Source organism: Crinia signifera, chromosome 1 (assembly GCF_055691185.1).
Source record: "Crinia signifera chromosome 1, ASM5569118v1, whole genome shotgun sequence".
NCBI classification, from domain to species: domain Eukaryota; kingdom Metazoa; phylum Chordata; class Amphibia; order Anura; family Myobatrachidae; genus Crinia; species Crinia signifera.
The window spans coordinates 373,037,046-373,046,443 of NC_139217.1; the positions used below are offsets into that span (position 1 = coordinate 373,037,046).

Here is a 9,398-nt window from a genome sequence, read left to right on the forward strand (position 1 = left end):
TGGCCGGCCCCCTAGGCAAATGCCTAGACCTGCCTAGTGGTGGCGCCGGCCCTCACTGTGGGGGCATTTATGTACCTGCACTGTGGGGGCATTTATGTACCTGCACTGTGGGGGCATTTATGTATGTGGAACTCTGTTGCTGTAATTTGAATATTGGAGGCAACTGTGCTCCATAATTTAAATTAGTATTATTTTGTGGCCACACCCCTTCCCCATGAAGCCACTCCTCTATATTTTTGGCTTGAGCACCCGCCAGCAAAAACACAAATCGGCACCTATGGGCAGCTGTAACATGTGCAGAGAGAATTAGATTTGGGTGGTGTTTTCAGGACAGGTGCCACCACTAGGCAGCCTTAGGCCGGCCACTGGAGGGCACCAGTCTGGAGCAGCCCCCCCCTGGATGGAGGTCTATGGTGACCGCAACTGAAGAGGACCTGGATGGGATACTGCAGAGGACCTGCAGGGGTAAGTTTGCCGCAGCTCTCTGCGGGTAGAGCCCCCCACACACACACACCTGGGGCGCTCCGGTGCCTGGGTGTTGTACTTCAAAGTGAGATCTATATTGCAGTGTAAAAATAAAGCAGCAAGTATTTTCCTGCACAGAAACAAAATAACTGACACAAATGTAACATCACCCACATGTTACATCTGCCCCCCTGCAGTGCACATGGTTTTGTCCATTTGGAAAGGAATTTGCCTTTGCGAGTAAACCAGAATAAGGGCCAAGGACCCAGCCGCTGGGTTACAAGGAACAATAGGCAGACCCATTTGCCATATATGCAAGTGGCCTGTCCTAAAGATATATACGCACAGGCTTTTAGTGGAATTTTTCTTAAAAAATTAGTTGAAAAAGGACCAATTGGGGCCCGAAATGCATCGGTGTTGAGGAGGACTACCTGGCATCACTTTTCCTACAAGCTCCTTTTCCATCTTGGGGCGACCACCTTCCCTCAGTAACCCGAGTGAGTGGAGGCATTGTGGATTTAGTGATGTCCGGGGACCACCCCCTCTTTTCTTCTTTCAATTTAATGTTTATTGGCTAAAAGAAAAAAATGTTATGTGCTGTGATTGCTTTTGGAATAACCCTTTCTGTATGACAAAGTCTGGATATAAGATATCTTACTGATGGTCTGTGGAAATCCAAAAAATAAGCCTTTCAGTGAAAATAGGGCACCAGTTAAAGGTGAGCTTATAATTCATGGAACCGGAGTATATGATGACCTGAAAGATACCTTTATATGCACATAGGGCCTGTGACACAGGTCAGTTGAAAAGGGAAACCATAATTCTTGAAGAGTATTGGAGTGGAATTGTTTATTTGACTTTTCTTCTCTATTTCTTCTTCGTATGGGTACTTACCTGTGGAGGGACATCCATCTGAAGAAAGAGGAATAGACGTCACTGTTAGAGACAGCGCATCAGTGTCACCTTTTTGGTTTTGTGTAGAAGTTTGTGAGGGGTTGGTATCCCTTGGTGTGACACAGTGCTGCAGCCTGTATTGGCACAGTTATACCTTTGCAAAAAATTATTGTGCTTGTTCTATGGTGGAACCTATAGGTAAGTATGTATGAGTGAATGCAGTATGAATTAAAGTTTAGTTTTTCTAAGGTGTCTGTGTGTTATTGGTTAAGTCGTAGAAGAACAAGTACCAGCAGGCCCTTTAATTCCCAGCATGCTGGGACTTGTGGTTCTCCAAGTCCCTGCATGCAAAGGAGGCTTCCACAACTTAACTCAAAAGTTGACTATTCTATTTTTTATACATTTTGGCTATCAGCCCAGTGCCATGGGGCACTGGGGATAGCCATGGGGCACTGGGGATAGCCCAGGGGCACTGGGGATAGCCCCGGATTCAGCCCAGGCAAAGGGTTGTCTGGAGCTGGGAACCCTTTATTGGAGGGGAACCCCAGGGTCCTTGCCCGGGCTAACCAGTCAAAGGTTAATGATTTGGCAAGGGAACTTATATAAAAAGTTTCCCCCGGCTGTGACATTAGCCTGCTGACTATTTGGGCCCAGTGCTGGTTGTCAAAATACCCCTATTTATTTTGTCCCCCATATTTTTGGAACCAGGACTGGCCTTTGAGCCGGTTATAGAAATACGGGGGGGGGGGAACCACTTTTTTGTCTTCGTGAATTTCTAATACCAGGACTTCTTCAATAGTTATAGCTGGGCGGGGGGAACCAAATACAGGGCCTTATTCTGGTTCATTCTCAGAGGCAAATTCCTTCTCAAATGGACAAAACCATGTGCACTGCAGGGGACAGATTTATTTTGTTTCTGTGCAGAGAAAATACTGACTGCTTTATTTTTACACTGTAATATAGATCTCACTTGAAGAAAAACTCCACCCAAATCTAATTCTATCTGCACATGTTACATCTGCCCCACTTGCACTGCACATGGGTTTGTCCATTTGAGAAGGAATTTGCATCGGAAAATACGAATCTGGAGAATACAGCAGCTTCATAAATTTGTCATATTATTCATTCATATTTGTGGTCAGTCGGCCGATCCCATTCATACCCATCTGACAGGCATCGGTTGTTCTTAGTCAATTTTCGCCAAAGTATCTACAGTATATAGTTTATACAGCAATAATATTCACATTTGACTTGCTAAACATACAAAAGGTACAGGAAAACAATTTGAAAACGAACAGATTGTTTGCATCCTGTCCTTTATACTTGAAAATAAACAAATTATTTTCAACCAGACACTTTTATCACACTTTACATAAATAAACACCAACACTAATTCACGAATTTCCTTTCACTAATACCTTCCCAGAGGAAGCTGCAACTCGAGGCACATCACCTGGGGTAAGAACACTGGCCAATATCAAAAGCTTTGTCATCCACCAGTATTTTGTTTTAAAATGGGAATTAGCATACCGATTTTCTTTTCTAGTCATGAACATTTCTCTCTTTGAAATACATCTTAGTTATAAACATGTCACAGACTATTAAATATACTCTGCTTTATATGCCAATGCATTGCAGATCAGCGGCAGTGCTTTACAACAAGGTATATTTTATAGATTATTATAGCACTGGACCATGTCCATGCTGTGCCCCTAGCATCATGCAAAGGCCAGCCTTATACTGCAGCTTTGGTCTAAACCATTTATAGCTGCAGTCCTTCTCCTTGCCAACAGCTCTCACATGCACGACTGGCATCTCCACGCTGATTGGCCCATTCATACATGCTGCAAAAGCACAAGAGTTAACCCCCTCAGTGCCAAGGCCACCATACCTCCTCCCACACTATACTCACTGCATCTCTGTCATTTATATTGGGCATCTATCTGCACTAACTCTCAGATCTGCACTCCAATCCTCCCCAAATGACCTATGACTTCAGGAATATGATCTGTCACCTAGGACTGCCCTTACCAACTCATCCAATACATGTTCCAGGGAAATGGTGGACAGACCACCAGCATCTGGTTCCATTGGTGCATCCAAAACAGGGAGGCTGCATGGCTTCCCTGATCTACAGGGCACAGGCAGGGGACCTGCTATGTCCACAGCAACTTGCTGTAAGGCAGAGACCTGGAAACACAAGCATTGGAGGGCCCAAGCTGGTAATTTAATGTAAAGGTAATGTATGAAACAGGACATACAGTTGGTCTGGGCATCATCTGACATTCCAGGCTAGGACAACCTCTATGTCAGGCACTTCAGTGTACTGTCCATCTCTGTCCTTCTGTCCAAAGGGATTTTGTGGGCAACCAACACCAGCTGCGCAAGTAAGCACCAGTCCCACATGTTCGATGTTTGGTCTATCCCCTTCTACCAACCTGACTGCCCTGTACATTAACCCTTCCCAGTCTGTAACAGAGTTGTGGAAGGATCAGAGCTACACACACTTGTACAGACTGGGAGAAACATTGGATGGTGAGTGAGTTGTGTTTAAATTTGCTGATGGTATGAAATCAGCGATCCATTGGCAAGTCAATCGCAGATGTGCACAGGGCGGGTTTTCACTCTGTATGGGTGGCAGCTATGTGATCACAGTTAGGGGGCCAGATGCATTAAGCTTCAAAAGTGATTCAATGGAGAGTGATAAACAACCAGCCAATCAGCTCCTGCCTCACATTTTTCAAACACAGTCTGTGACATGGCAGGTAGGAGCTGATTGGTTGGCTGTTTATCACTCTCCATTTTATCACTTTTGCAGCTTAGTACATCTAGTCCAGGGAGAGAGCATCAGAAAAAATGTCAGGGAGAGAGTGACAGCATCAGGGAGAGGGATTTAGAGGACTTACGGGGACGTGTGTGGTTTTAGACATCTTATGCCTCTAATAATATCTACTTTCTTGGTGAACCACCCTGTTTGGTGAGAGTCCTGTCTGCACTTAGACTCCAGTGTTTTATTCTGTATTTATTTTTATTAAAAAGGTTGTTACACTATTTTATGATTCATTCTATTGCATACTGCCATCATCATTGGGAACGTGTGAGCTGTATGCCTATGGTGACATTAGTGTCTCCCCATGCAAAAGTAGTCTACGTTTTGTAGACCACCCCAAACGGTACGGGTTATTAATACCCTGTGTTTCACCTTAATAGTAGTGTTACATTCATGCAAACAATATTTCACTATTGGATTGTATTTTTGTTTTTCTTTTCTCGCCCTATCAAAAATCAGCGCCCAGGGATACACTAAGCTTTTCTGTGGTATTGTATGGAGGAATGTGAGGTGTCACATTCATGTTAGAGGTGTCCCAGAGCTGCTTAAAATATTCTGTTGGAGAGAGAGAGAGCGTCAGGGAGAGAGAATGACAGTGCCAGGGCGAGAGGGAGTGTGTCAGGAAGAGCGAGGGAGAGAAATAGAGTGTGGAGGAGAGAGGGGGAGAGAGAGAAAGGAAAGGAGAGCAAGCACTAACCTGAGCCTATAACTAACCTGATGGGGATGGGCACTTCCCTGCATTAAGCTCAGCGCCCTGAATACCTGTGATTTACAGAAGTCAGAATAGACTTTTTGCCAGGATGTACGGAAGGGGCGCTTTCCCTCTGCGAATGCATCCCAGTACTGCAGATCGAAATTGCATGGAGATTCATGGAAATTTTGATGGGTGTTCCTAGGTGATTCCTACAAGCGTTGGCTAACAGGTGGGAGCATGCCAGTGGCCATGGTTCCTCAGGCATTTTACTCTTACCATAGGAATATGCAATGTCCGAGAGTGCAGCTGATTGTTGCATGCCACTGTTGGTGTATGTTTAAAGAAGATGCCCATTGGCTCCAGCATTTACATAAAGTCACCGCTGCAAATGTCTCCACTTTTGAATTTCCCCTGATTTGTGGCAACAGAAGAGGTTTTTTTATTGGCACTTGTGGCAGCAATTCTGCAACATACCATTAAACATTTGGTTATTTGACTGTCTGTAAATACCCTGTTTGTTGTATCACTGTCTCTTTTTGTAAAGCACAACGGAATATGCTGCACTATATAAGAAACTGTTAATTATACCCCTTTTACCACCGCTGCAAAACCCTGGGTCTTAGGTGGGTCAGACCCGGGTCAGCAGCGGTGTTAATGGGACACGTCGTGTCCCTTTACACGGGACTTCTACCCAGGTCCTGACCTGGGTAGAACATGGCTAGGACCTGGGTAGAGGGTGGTGTAAATGGGTACGCTGGGTCATCTGACCTGGCTCCCATTTACATCAATGGGGGGAACGTACAACCTGCGGACCGCAGCGTCCGCAGGTTGGACGGGGGGGGGGGGGCACAGATAGCCTGCGCTGCTGTCTGCTATACCCTGCAGACAGCGGAGGAGGTGAATGGATGCCTGTATGCGGCATCCATTCATCTCCTGGATAAGGGCTGGTGGGTGCACGGGGGCTGGGGGCAGCCCAGCAGATTACCTTAGTGCTGGGCTTGCCCCCAGCGCAGCGGTACGGGTCCCGGCAATCGGCGCTTGGAGATGACGTCATCTCCAAGTGGAGGGCTACGGGCAGTGTAAAAGGGAGCAAACGCCGGGTCGCACCCGGCTTGAAGCAGGGATCAAAAACCCGGGTGCGACCCGGCGTTTTTGGTGTAAAAGGGGTATAAATAAATAAAAATACTGGCTGGCAGCAGTAAGAAGAGACTTTGCCAGACAGCCCAGATCTCTTCTGCACATGCATGAGGCAGCAGCGCAGGGCCACACAGGCACACTGTGCTGTAATCCTGAATTTGCACTAGCAGTTAAAATAAACAAACAAAAAAAAACAATAAAATTGTTCAAAATTATTTAAGGCATTTTTTCCTCTACACCCCACCCCCCCAACCATGACATCTTTCTATTGTTAAATTGTTGGGGAGGAATACAGCCCCCCTTAAAAGAAAGGTCGAGGTCCGCCCTCGGTATAATCTATTAGCCTTATTCACCTGCGACTTTGTTTTAACAAGGAGTTCTTGGTGTAATGACTAACACAGCATATTGTAATATAACAAGGAGTTCTTGGTGTAATGACTAACACAGCATATTGTAATATAACAAGGAGTTATAAGTGAGGAGCCAGTGACTTAAAATACTTTCTGTCAGGGTGTAACCTGCAATAGCTGGTATAGCAGTATAGACAGTGACATAACTGTTTGAAGTACAATTGAACCTCTATTACACTAGAGACCATAAATCACACTATTATACAATGAATGTGTAGCAAGGTACATTTAATTGTGTACATTCATTGTTACCGCACTTTTTTATGTTCACTTGTATTCTTATTGTATATATTATACAGTATGTGATTCTCCAGCATGTTCCTTTATATCTGGAGATGTCTGGTATTGTTGACAACGTATATTTGTGACGACGTAACAAATACGTGGTATTGCAATGATGATTCTTGCGTGGGGGGGGGGGGGGTGGTGTTTGTGTATATATAAGAATAGTAGTCTAGGGCACAGCAAATATGACAACATTTTTTTTTTTTTTATCTTTTATTGACAGAAAAAGACAAGCTTGTACAAAATACAATTGCAAATAGCAGAAATAAAATTGTCTGATCAGAATTTAACCATAATAACATTGGTTGATGGTAAATTCTTATGACAACATTTTATTTCTTTAGGCAAGGGCATAGGAAAACTTTTTCCCCTTTTCTTGCGATTGGTATCTCATGACAGTTGACATTGGTCAGATGTCAGTTTTTCTGGGGGTTGAATGACCCCAGTTTCATTGTTTATATTACTATAGATAAATTATTTATTCATTATTAAATAAATATTATTATGATTGATTCTTTATTTATTTACAGTTTATTTTATAGCGCAGCATATTCCGTTGTACTTTATAACTTATAAGTAATTATTAATTGTTATTATTGTACAACTTACAAGAACAGTCAATGGGAAGTGCAACTTCCCCCTCTCAGGTATCTGCTAATGCTTACTGTAAATAGTGATAGCAAAATTAGTGGTGCTTTTGAGAAAGAACACAAAAAACCTTTGAATCAGCGCAGCAACTGTTGCCAAGGTAATAGCACCAGTCATACACCCTTTTTTTTGCTAATAAAAGCACTGTTCTTTTAAAATTTGCAGTTAAACCATGGCCGGTGCGATTAGGGGGGGGGGACTAGCCTGCTCCACGGTGGGGGTGGGGGGCGGCTTCGGGGGGGGGGGGGGGGGGAAGGCTGAGGGGCACCTGCGGTAATCTCAGCCAATCAGCGTGCGGCAAGTGTTTGCAAACCCAGCAGCGATTCCCCCGCCACCGCCCGGCGGATAGCGTTAGTTATTTCCAAGTCACTGCAGGGACTCCGCCAACTTCATACACAGCGCCCCAGGGACCCCCCTGACCGCGGCTTGCAGACAGCGCCGCGGGTAACCCCGCACTGCCGAGTTGTTGGGGGGGTGGGGAAAGAGAGTTCACCTCCATCCGGGGGGGGGGGGGGGGCACAAATGCCTAAAGCTGCCCAGAAGCCTATGCTTCATTAGTTTGATAGTAGATCCACCCCTGACCACACATGCGCAGGAATCCTTATGTGGCAAAAGTGGGTTACTTTTGGAACCCATGTTCCTGTCATTGCTGTATAATACATTCACCAGGAGCAATCACATATTGCAATTCATTTATGGGCGCTAATATCATGCCCAGATTACATTTTAAATGTTATTATTAATAAATGGGTGCCCTTAGACATACTGTACCACTGGATTTGGCATAAATACCTTCCCATTATTCTGTCAAAAAAAGTATTGTGCCAGTCTTCTTCCAATCATAGTTGTCAAGGAGATTTAGATGTTGATTCACAGTTTAGTAGATATTGATATCAGAATGACGTTCTCACCTTTCTTCTACCCTTTATACGCCTGCATAAAATAGTGTCCAGGAGTAAACAAATAGTATTATTTTTATCATTTTGGTGATCACATGTCCAATAGTGAAATATTGCTAAAGTTCTGTTTTTTGTTTTTTTTTGGATACCTGTTAAATTGTTCTTGCATTCAGCCAATGGACTCTGGTCAAATGAAAGGATTCTGCAGAAAAGAAACATCAAAAGTCAGCTTTGTTCCAGCTCTTAAAGACAGATTGAGTTTAGAAATCTCTTTATTTAAAACTAAACTTCTACTCCATACTTTCTGAATAATGTGACCTTATTTGTGATTAGTCTTCACTGTCTGGGAATCCAAATTAACAGCGAATTAGCATTGGTACAGTGCACCGGGGTGCCTGAGTACTAAGGGGCCCACTGCTGCCCCTTTCACCCTCTTCCTGTCTCCCACGGTTTTTCCCTGTCACAATTTGCCCACACCTGCCTCTCCCTATCACCCTCTGCATCTCCCCGTCACTCACTACTGTGGTATGTTTGGAGAAGGGGGGCACAAATTATATCTTTGCTCCTGAGCTCACCACCCCAAGTTCTAACAAATAGGTAGCCCCCACCCTGCCAGTTGCCTTTTGTAAGCCTGCAAATGGGTAGCGAAGATGTTGCACCCCAGCCAAAAGTTGCATATCTATTCGCAGCTCACTCACCATCGAATGACTGTGTGCAGTCTCTGAATAGTCCTGGACTTACTGAAAGTGAAAACTCCCCCTCCGGAGATATCCCCTTGAGTGCACAGCACATTAGCTTAGTGATGACGCGCTGTGGCTCTCTGCCCGGCTGGCTGTACTAGGCATGTGCGAGATCTCGTTACTCACGCAAGATCTCCTGAGCACCCCAGAGCCGGCAACCACCACAGCTGTCCCTGTTGTGGAAATAGGGTAGCGACACCTGCAGCTATTGAAATTGATACTCAAATATTGCCCCTCCATATCGGTATAATAGATAGCATTGGTGAAAATGTCAGGGGCATATGCTTCAGCTGTCTTTTATCAAATACCAGTCCCATCATATATGGGGGAGAAGTGGTATTATCACACGTAGCATGTGTTAGTTACAAATACAGTATCTGAACATCATCGGCAAAA

At 44.5% G+C, this 9,398-nt stretch overlaps 1 long non-coding RNA gene across 1 annotated transcript; it reads right to left on the reverse strand.

Moving 5' to 3' along the window:
• Positions 1 to 8,186: 8,186 nt before the first annotated feature.
• LOC146030740 (uncharacterized) lies at positions 8,187 to 9,087 on the reverse strand. Its single transcript, XR_014456235.1, has 3 exons — positions 8,961 to 9,087; positions 8,412 to 8,464; positions 8,187 to 8,296 (listed from the first exon to the last, which is right to left on the reverse strand). It is a non-coding gene; the product is annotated as an uncharacterized LOC146030740 (long non-coding RNA).
• Between the last annotated feature and the right edge of the window lie 311 nt (positions 9,088 to 9,398).